Here is an 11,474-nt window from a genome sequence, read left to right as displayed (position 1 = left end):
TGTCTCACCCAATAAATGACTTAGCTAGGGATCTAAATGATTTCGGAACCACAACTATTACACAAGATCGCACAAAGGTTCATGCATTGTATACAACTGTAAAAAGCACTCAATGTGATACAATGTGAAAGAAACTCAGCTTTAATGTAATGGTTATGATAACAAGACACCATATTCAGCATAGTTTAAATGTAATGACCATGAATACACTAGCAAACCAACAGTACCACACACACACACACACACACACCCACACACACGCACACACACACACACACACACACACGCACACACACACATAGAGGAGTGGGTAAACATCCAATCATTCACCAGGACACACAAATGGTGTCGATTTATTTATTTATTTATTTATTTATTTATTTATTGTGCTCTTTGGTTGTTTTTTTGTTTTTGTTTTGTTTAACTATATGCAATAAGTCATGTTACATATCACCAAATGGTGGCAATTAGATAACAAAGTTATAGAATATACATTGACATTTAAGGATTTCAGGCTCTGTCTGGATTATTGATGCTAATTAGATTAGTAATTAAACAAGTCACTTGAATATATGAACTTAACACCAGTAATAACCTAAAAGTTTCAATTGTAAACAATGGCGATGCATCACTGGTTTAGATCTGCAGTGCCATCTAGTGGACAAAAGTAGATCAATCGTTTATGAGGTTACTGTACCAGTTTGTGCTGCTTTTCAAAAGGCTTGAGACTGTAATTTAGCTCAGAAACATTTAACCACTGCTTGGACTGCCTTGATGTGAACTAGTCAGATTGTAAGAAGTGACATGTTGATATTGATATTAGGCAGTCATGCAGTCGGGGCCTAATGGTTAGAGAGTCTGACTCGTAACCCGAAGGTTGTGGGTTCGAGTCTCGGGCTGCCCACGACTGAGGTACCCTTGAGCAAGGCACCGAACCCCCCAACTGCTCCCCGGGCGCCGCAGCATAAATGGCTGCCCACTGCTCCGGGTGTGCGTGTTCACTGCTGTGTGCACTTTGGTTGGGTTAAATGCAGAGAACAAATTCTGAGTATGGGTCAGCATACTTAGCCGTATGTCACTTCACTTTATATTACTATTAATCTGTTGTTCTAGGTGAGAAGTGCTGGATGACCACCGAGAGCGTGAGGCTACACCGGTGGGGTGATAAGTCTGATTTTTGGTGACTTGGCTGTATTCTCCTGGACATGTTGATATGCCACATAGTTGATCTACATTACTGCCTTTTTTCATATAAAGAATGACAGTACTCTCTGTATGAGCTTTTTAAAAAAATTGCATTATTCTTCTTTCCAACAAAGGTCTACTTTTTGAAATGAAAGACCTTGATTTTCAAATGGATTTGAGAAATTACAAATGAAATATTTTGCTGTTGATCTCATGACAGCAGTTGTGCCTTAGTCATAAACCGTTGCCCAATAGATCATAATTAATTCTGATTTCCAATAGGAGGCCTCTTTGTCACAGCTGAGTCAACTGAGATAAGATATGACTCCTTTGGATCTTATTATATCCAAAGACCTTTGCGAGCTCCTCAACAGGATGTTAAGCCTCAATCCAAAAATTAGAGCCAATACCCGATCAGTTTAAGTGTAAAGTGTACTAATGTGTACAACAAACCTGCTAAAAATCATTTTAACTAAGAAACATTTGCTACCAGCTTGTACAGAATCGATTCGATTCATAATTCTTACATTTTTTACAGTGAAAATTGAGACAGGAACATTTGAGTTGTCTGTTAATACAAGGTGCTGGCGAATGAAGCTATTGTGCAACAAAGTCTGATTCTCTGTGATTCTTTCTCACATTCATTAATACATTAAAAAAATAATTAATTAATACATGTTTTTATATAAAGATTTTATATAAGGATGTCCTTTTGAGTTTTCTGGCATTAGTAAATTCTTCAGGGATTTACACTTTGCATTTTTTTTTCTTTTATTCTTTATTGAATTTTATTTTTTAGCAGAATAAAAAAGGTTAGTGCATAAATGACTGGAACATGTTCCATAACGATTAATGCAATTATAAATGGATAAAAAGTACACCAAATATTGCCACCGTACAGATGATGTGGTATAAAAGAAGAAGAAAGAAATCACTGTAGGACAGTAATAAACCAGCATAGAATATTTTCCTTAAAGTCTGGTCTCAGGAGCTTCATTCCATACTTACAGATTTTGTTCTATATTATAGAGTTTATGATGATGTATACAGATGTGGAGGCCATGCAGCTTTCGTTCTGTAGTATCTAATAAGGAGGATGGAACAGGTACATCTTTTAACTCGATTGCTTGAATTAACAAAGGAATACTAAGTGTATATACATGACTATATCAATAAATTCTCTAATTTCTTGAATCTGTGTTAATAGTACATTCTTTATATAATAGCCTTGAACAGAATTGAGGATGTGGTACAGGCTGTGACTTCTGCCTTGCTGACCCACTCTGAGTCAGACTGCATCCAGCTGAAATCATTCCAGCTCATACAAGTGCTTCTAACCGCATGTTAGTCAATAACCCATCTATATATAATTTAACAATTATGCAATGATTTCTGTTCTAAGTCCGATTTTTAGTGTCTAATATTTTAGGACAATATATTGGAAAGGACTGTTGTCTGTGTGGAGAAAATGTTATCTCCTGAGTCTTGAAAGTTGTGCAGAACAATCCAAAGAAAACATCTGCTGGCTAAAGCGTTTCAAGTGCTCAAGTGTATTCATTGTCCCCACATATACTGTAAACATATGTATTCCTTCACTGTAATAATGACTCTATGAAATATTCCCATGTAGTTGTGTGGGGATTTGAGAAAACCTGATGGATGTCATTGTGTTTAAATTCAAGTATGCTTGTAATATATTTTGACAGGTGACTTCAAAGAAATCATAAATTTATTTCAGGAAAACGGTCACGGTGAGGCAAAGGCGAGTGAGGATCCAAATGCAGTTTAAACGTTTAATAATCAAAAAACAAGAAACAGGTAAACAGACAGGCAGGCAAAACAAGGCAGACAACGACTAGCACCAGGGAAGTAAACAAACAGTGTATATATATCAGACAGGAACCAATCACAAAGCAGAGACAATGAGTAACTAAGACAACAAATGAGAGGGAATGAATGAGTTCAATGAGTGTCCATGGGAACAAACGAGTGGGCGGAGCAAACAATTAACAGCAGCGCAAGACAGCAGACAGAAACACGGCAAACCACAGACAGACTCATTACAGGAACCCCCCAATGAGCGGCTTCCAGATGCTTCCAAGGTCGCAGAAAACTAGTCCAGGAGGGTGGAGCGAAGACGCAACAAGGGTGGGAGGGCGGGTTGAGTTCGTGTCGTGGCGGAGCCGGCAGAGCCGGTGACCAGGGCGGAGCCGGCAGAGCCGGTGCTTTAGGTGAAACCAGGGACCAGCAGAGTTAGCGGCCAGGGTGGTGCTGCAGGTGGAGACAGAGAACAGAGCAGAGCTGGGAGCCAGGGTGGTGCTGCAGGTCGAGCCAGAGACCATAGCGGAGTTGGCGGCCAGGGTGGTGCTGCAGGTGGAGACAGAGACCAGAGCAGAGCTCGAAGCCAGGGTGGTGCCACAGGTCGGATGGAGGCCACGGTGGTGCTGGAGGTGCTCTGGTCCTTTAAGTAAGGACAGGAGAGAGAGAGGCTGACAAAGCCAAGGAAACAAAACTAAAGACAGACGGGGCAGATAGGCTGGTTAGTTCAAACATAGTCATTTTGGGCCAGGCAGAGAGTCCATGGAGCTTGGGTGTAACCATATTGGCTGGACTACATGACCCAGGAAATTCCGGAAATACAAAAACAGGCTCAAGATTCAGGACAACAGATTCAGAAGGTTCAGTTTCGGCTAACTATTTCGAAACGATGAGCTTCAAAGACCCGGTCGACCCGATCGGTCCGGCTGGTTCCGTTGACCTAATCGGTTTGGTTGGTCCCGTTACCCAATCGGTCCGGCTGGTCCCGTTTTCACATGCGAGGAATTTGTTTTAGTGCCAGAAGCTCCACAGTGTAACAGAATGACATATATAGTATAATTGTATGTACACATTTACAGGTGTGAAATGTGCAGATTAAATATACATATACAAATATAGACAATTTGTATGTACACTTGTGCAATTGTGAAATGTGCAGTTGAATTAAACAGTAAACATTTAGACAATATGTGTGTATGTATGTACAGGTGTGCAAGTGTGAAATGTGTAATTGAGGTATACATAGTACAAATATTAGGTGTTGTGTGTTCCATGGTGTTAATTGTTCATCAGATGGATTGCTTGAGGGAAGAAACTGTTCCTATGTCTGGTCGTTCTGGAGCGCAGGGCTCTGTAGCGTCGACCAGATGGCAACAGCTCAAAGAGTGAGTGGGCTGGATGTGAGGGGTCCAGAGTGATTGACTTTGACCTTTTGCTTATCTGGAGGAGTACAGTCGTTCTGTTAGGGGTCGCCTGTTAGCGAATCATAGGTTTCCACCTAACTTTATAATCTGCATCCTCTACTCTCGCACCAATTACCTTCATGTCTTCATTTAACACATCCAAATATTTATGGCCTTCCTTTTTGACCTCTTAACTGGCAGCTTCATCTCCATCCTTCTACCAATATAACCATCTCCCTCCTCTGTACATGTTCAAACCATCTCAATCTATCCTCTCTGTCCTTGTCCCAGCCAATCTGAGCTGTCCCTCTGATGTGCTCGTCCCTAATCCTGTCCATCCTCGTCACTCCTAACGAGAACCTCAACATCCTCATCACTGCTACCTCCATCACTGCCTCATGTCTTTTCCTCACTGCTACAGTCTCTAACCCATACAGCGTAGCTACTCTCACTACTATCTTGTACACCTTTTCCTTTGATTCTCGCTGACACTTTTCTGCCACACAACACTCCTGACACTTTTCTCCACCCACTCCAACACGCCTGCACTCGCCTCTTCACCACCTTTCCACACTTCCCGTCACACTGGGCGGGTCACACTTAAACTCCTGCACCTTCTTGACCTCAGAACCCTGTAGCCTTACTGTTTTACTTCCCTCACTCTCGTTCATACACATGTATCCTGTCTGAAGAAAGAACAGATGAATGCAGTATCAAAACCAGTCTGCCTAAAGATTTCTAAAGCCTTGTTAGCTATGTGTGATTTCCTCATACACTTTCATCGTATACTTGGACAAACAAGATTAATCACTTTAGCTTTCAAAATGTTTGCAATGATGCCACAGTTAGAATAGAGTCGTTTTCCTTTTCACTGTTGACTGGAAAATCATGCTAAAATTAAATAACATTACTTGATGTTAATATAGGGGGCACGATGGCTTAGTGGTTAGCACGTTTGCCTCACACCTCCAGGGTTGGGGGTTCGATTCCCGCCTCCGCCTTGTGTGTGTGGAGTTTGCATGTTCTCCCCGTGCCTCGGGGGTTTCCTCCGGGTGCTCCGGTTTCCTCCCCCGATCCAAAGACATGCATGGTAGGTTGATTGGCATCTCTGGAAAATTGTTCGTAGTGTGTGAGTGTGTGAGTGAATGAGAGTGTGTGTGTGCCCTGTGATGGGTTGGCACTCCATCCAGGGTGTATCCTGCCTTGATGCCCGATGATGCCTGAGATAGGCACAGGCTCCCCGTGACCTGAGAAGTTTGGATAAGCGGTAGAAAATGAATGAATGAATAAATGAATGAATGAATGAATGATGTTAATATACACACAAAAGAGAAATATTGTTTTGTTTTATGAGTAATATGCATGTTCTTTACTGCAAACGGCCTGTGAACTGACTCTGAAACTGGACAGTGTTCATTGAGTATTGAATACATTAAAGGATTACCCAAACAAGAAGGATATCATCCTCCCTTGCTGCAAATTCATACAAATTACACTGGTAAAAGGTCATTGTAACATTGTAATAACAGTTAAATCAATAAATTAAGCCTGACCAAATGATTCATGGTTAAAAAGATTTTAAAGCGTGCTAATAGAGTATAGCTGTGGTTTTCTTTTCTTATTATTCATGTTAGTAAGTTATTAAGTTCACTTCAGTCCATCTGTTCCCTTAAGTCTGTTGTGCTATAGAATCATTTGTAGATGCTGTGGAGACATTGTTGTGTATTGTGGGTGACCTTGATCTGCAAGATGCAGTTGTGACAGAATGTGTGTGCTTTGCTCTACATTTTCTGTTTAATCAAGGCAATATAGAGCAGTTCAAGAGTACGAACCAAGGAAGCACTTTCGTTTCTACTGTATAAACAGAACACATCAGCACTAAAGTTGAAATTTCTTTCGCTTTCATTTTGATCTATATACAGTAGCTTTATAGCATAAATAAAGATATTGAGAATTCTACTGGTCTCTTGATGCATGAACTTAGAAGTCATCCAAACGAAGCTGCTATTGTGAACCATGTCTTTGTCGCCATGGCCGGGTTAATCAAAACCTCAAGTAAGAGAATCTGTCATCTATCTGATAACAAAGTACTCATGAGCTATGTTCATTGGGTGATATTTTCCGGTCTGAATAATTTTTGCATTTCACCCTAGGTGTTGTGCTAGATAGTAATTTCATTAGCAAAGCAATATCAAAAGTATAACTAATTAATTAAAATGTTATATCCATTCCCGAGACATTCTCCCTATATCTGTCCTGTCTATCTGATACTGCTGCTTTACAGCTTTTCCATGTAACTGATGAAAGGAATGGTGTTTATAACATCGTGGCTGCACAAAGACACCATTTCCATAACCCAGAGATCACAGAGAACTTTTACTATCTTGTGAAGCAGAAGGTGAAGCAACATGGTGAGTGCAGAAACATTCAGTGTAGTTGGTACCTCGGTTCAGAAAGATCAGTGAATTGAAGATACATTTGCTTGTTGGAGAAAAAAGAGATCATTCATTTAGATTTTTTGTATATATTATTAATTACTGTACATAGAGATAAGTGACAAATTAAAGGGAAAAACAAAGTGCCTAAGCTTAATGTTTTTTTCTTTTCTTTTTCTGTCTGTATATGGACTGCTTTTAAATTACTTTTTCAGGTGCATGTTTCTGGGGAGGCACGGTGGCTTAGAGGTTAGCATGTTTGCCTCACACCTTCAGGGTTGGGGGTTCGATTCCCTCCTCCGCCTTGTGTGTGTGGAGTTTGCATGTTCTATCCGTGCCTCTGGGGTTTCCTCCAGGTACTCCGGTTTCCTCCCCCGGTCCAAAGACATGCATGGTAGGTGTAATGAGTCTGTCTGTGTTATCCTTTGTTTCTGTCTGCTGTCATTCCTGCTGTTAATTGTTGGCCCCGCCCACTTATTTGTTACCATGGACATTAATTGCACTCAATCTCTTCCCCAGGTGTTTTGTCCTAGTCTTTGATTGTCTCCGCCTTGTGATTGGTTCTTGTTCACTATATCTACTCTGTTTGTCCACTTCCCTGGTGTTAGTCGTTATTGGTATGTAGTATGTTGTCTGTTTATGTCTCTGTTCCTGTTCCCTGTTCTGCTCAGTGTTCTGTCCAGTTTTTGCCTGCTTGTCTGTTGCTTGTTTCTTGTTTTGGCCTAATAAAAAGTCAAACTGCAATTGGATCCTCACTCACCTGTGACTCATCATGACAGAACGACCAACCAGAAATAGATCCAGCAGAAATCTTGTTTTGCCTACATCAGGAGGATTTCCCAGTCGAGGAATATGCTGCGGTATTCGTGGACCTGTGTAACCAGGTCAACTTTGGAGAGAAGGCTCTCAAGGACATCTTCAGGTATGGACTAGAGAACAACCTGTGCTACTTAATGCCGACTAGCCGAGAGATAGGATCGTTGTCGGATTTCGTCAAGTTGGCATTGCTCCTGGGTGGGTCCTCGGTAACCATGGGCAGTGGAGAGACAGAAGCCGGCCCTAAATATTTTTTGGGGGGGGCAGCAAGCATTGGGGTCCGTGGCTACGGAGCCAAACCAGCCACGGATGCCCGAATGCCCTACAGTGCCTCCATCCAGCCCAGTCCCGTGCACACCTGTGACCGAGCCGTTCACATGGCTACCATACCGGCAAGCTCGGCTGAGGCCCGTGCGAACTGACTGGTCTCCAAACTGGCGGATACCCCGATGAGAACCGGCCGAACTGACCGGGTCAACGGAACCAACCGGACCGACCGGGTCGACGGAACCAGTCGGACCGACAGGGTCGACGGAACCAGCCGGACCGACCGGGTCGACAGAACCAGCCGGACCGTCCGGGTCGAAGGAACCAGCCGAACTGAAAAGGTCGACAGAACCAGCCGAACCAGCCGGGTCGACCGAAATGACTAAGTCGGAGAACGCAGTCGACATGGTTACACCCAAGCTCCCTGAACTCTCTGCCTGGCCTGAACCAACCAATTTTCCTGTGTTATCTGTCCTGTGTTTTTTCACTGGATTTGCCAGCCCTTCTACCTCGTGTCCCTGTTTACAGGCTCAGAGCACCCCCAGTGCCACCATGGGTTGCAATCATGGCCAGCTCACTGAGCGCACCGGCAGCCCTGCCCTGGCCTCCTGTTCTGATGGCTCCACCCTGGCCTCCTGCTCTGCCGGCTCCACCCTGGCCTCCTGTTCTGCCGGCTCCGCCCTGGCCTCCTGCTCTGCCGGCTCCGCCGTGGCCTCCTGCTATGCCGGCTCCGCCCTGGCCTCCTGCTCTGCCAGCTCCACCGTGGCCTCCTGCTCTGCCGGCTCCGCCCTGGCCTCCTGCACTGCCAGGCACCACACTGGCCTCCTGTTCTGCCGGCGCCGCCCTGGCCTCCTGCTCTGCCGGCGCCACCCTGGCCTCCTGCTCGGCTGGCACCGCCACTAAACAAACTCGACCCGCCCGCCCACCCTTGTTCCGCCTTCGCTCCACCCTCCTGGACTAGTTTCTGCGGACTTGGGAGCGTCTGGAAGCCGCTCCGGGGGGGGGGCTGTTATTCCCTGCTGTTAATTGTTGGCCCCGCCCACTTATTTGTTACCATGGACATTAATTGCACTCAATCTCTTCCCCAGGTTTTTTTGTCCTAGTCTTTGATTGTCTCCGCCTTGTGATTGGTTCTTGTTCACTATATCTACTCTGTTTGTCCACTTCCCTGGTGTTAGTCATTGTTGGTATGTAGTATGTTGTCTGTTTATGTCTCTGTTCCTGTTCCCTGTTCTGCTCAGTGTTCTGTCCAGTTTTTGCCTGCTTGTCTGTTGCTCGTTTCTTGTTTTGGCCTAATAAAACTAGTAAAACTGCAATTGGATCCTCACTCGCCTGTGTCTCATCGTGACAGTAGGTTGGCATCTCTGGAAAATTGTCCGGAGTGTGTGTTGGGTTGAGATGGGTTGGCACTCCGTCCAGGGTGCATCTTGCCTTGATGTCTAATGACGGCTGAGATAGCCACAGGCTCCCCGTGACCCGAGTAGATCGGATATGTAGTAGAAAATGAATGAATGATGAGTTGCATGTTACCTGTTAACATTGATGTATTTGGATCATAGATGCTGTAATTCTAGAATTGTTTCCTGAAAATGTACAGGAAGAATTGGAGCAGATATTTTAGAATAATGAGTCCACCACGGTTTATAACAGGGTGATTTTTTAACATATTGTTCCATATAATATTTGACAACGGTGGATCTAACTTAATTCTGTCCCTCTTAGGAGACTGTACTGTTGGCACAGGACAACATGTCAAAAATGATGAGTCTTAATGACAATGCTTTTGACAGTTGTAGGGCATTGAAACCAAATATTCAACTATTTATAAAACCTTTGGGCAATTTTTCATTGCAGATCTACGTACCTTAATAAAAAAACGAATGAAGTACAATTCTTAAGCTAGAAAATACAAGTTGAAAATGTTCCAGAAAACAATGTATGCACTATAAAAAAGGAACTTAAATCTTGGGACATTGTCTTTTTAAAGATAGAGGAACATCTTGGCTTGACATTACCAATGTTGTGTAATATTCATGAGTATGTTATTACCATACAGATTCTTTTGAAACAGCTAAGATTCAGACTAAGATTCAGAACATGACCATGATGAACATGATGCAATTCTTCATAGACAGCCAAGATAAGATAAGGGAGGTGGAAGGAAACTACAACCTAGATTATCCAAAATACATAAACTCTCAGCTATATATTGATTAATTTTAATCCAACTGTCTTCTTGGATGATTGACCCCTGATGTTTTAAGTAAAGGAACAATGTTTGCATAATTAATATAGGAAAAATGAAGTTATATCTCAGTACATTTCATTTTAAATGGTATAGACCGGTTCTGGCTTATCTGAAAGACATTACTGGACCCTTACTGGACCCTCTGCAGTTTGCCTACAGAGCAAACAGGTCTGTGAATGATGCGGTCAATATGGGACTGCATTATATTCTGCAGCATCTGGACAGACCAGGGACTTATGTGAAGATCCTGTTTGTGGACTTCAGCTCTGCTTTCAACACCATCATCCCATCACTCCTACAGCCCAAATTAACCCAGCTCTCCGTGTCCTCCTCTGTCTGTCAGTGGATCACCAGCTTTTTGACAGACAGGCAGCAGCTAGTGCGACTGGGAAAACTCAAATCTAGCACCCGCACCTTCAGCACTGGCGCCCCCCAGGGCTGTGTTCTCTCCCCACTGCTCTTCTCCCTGTACACGAATGACTGCACCTCTAATGACTCCTCTGTCAAGCTCCTGAAGTTTGCATACAACACCACGCTGATCGGCCTCATCCAGGACGGTGACGAGTCTGCTTACAGACTGGAGGTTGAGCGGCTGGCTGTCTGGTGCAGCCTTAACAACCTGGAGCTGAACACGCTCAAGACAGTGGAGATGACAGTGGACTTCAGGAGAAACCCCCCTGCTCTACCCTACTAACCATCATGGACAGCATTGTCACAGCAGTGGAGTCATTCAGATTCCTGGGAACCACAATCTCCCAGGACCTGAAGTGGGACATTCACATAGACTCCATTGTGAAAAAGGCTCAGCATCGGTTGTACTTCCTTTGTCAGCTGAAGTTCAACCTGCCACAGGATCTGCTGAAACAGTTTTACACTGCCATCATTGAATCCATCCTCTGCACCTCAGTGTCTGTTTGCTTCAGCTCAGCCGCCAAATTCGACCTCAGAAGACTACAGAGGGTAGCCCGGACTGCTGAGCGAATCACTGGCACAACTCTCCCCACTCTCCAAGACCTGTACTCCTCCAGAGTGAGCAAAAGGGCAAAGTCAATCACTCTGGACCCCTCACATCCAGCCCACTCACTCTTTGAACTGTTGCCATCTGGTCGACGCTACAGAGCCCTGAGCTCCAGAACGACCAGACATACTGTAGGAACAGTTTCTTCTCTCAAGCAATCCATCTGATGAACAATTAACACCATGGAACACACAACACCTAATATTTGTACTATGTATACCTCAATTGCACATTTCATACTTGCACACCTGTACATACATATTGTCTATACTGTTTACTGTTTA

Source organism: Tachysurus fulvidraco, chromosome 14 (genome assembly GCF_022655615.1).
Source record: "Tachysurus fulvidraco isolate hzauxx_2018 chromosome 14, HZAU_PFXX_2.0, whole genome shotgun sequence".
Classification (NCBI taxonomy): Eukaryota; Metazoa; Chordata; class Actinopteri; order Siluriformes; family Bagridae; genus Tachysurus; species Tachysurus fulvidraco.
This window is presented reverse-complemented; position numbering follows the sequence as displayed.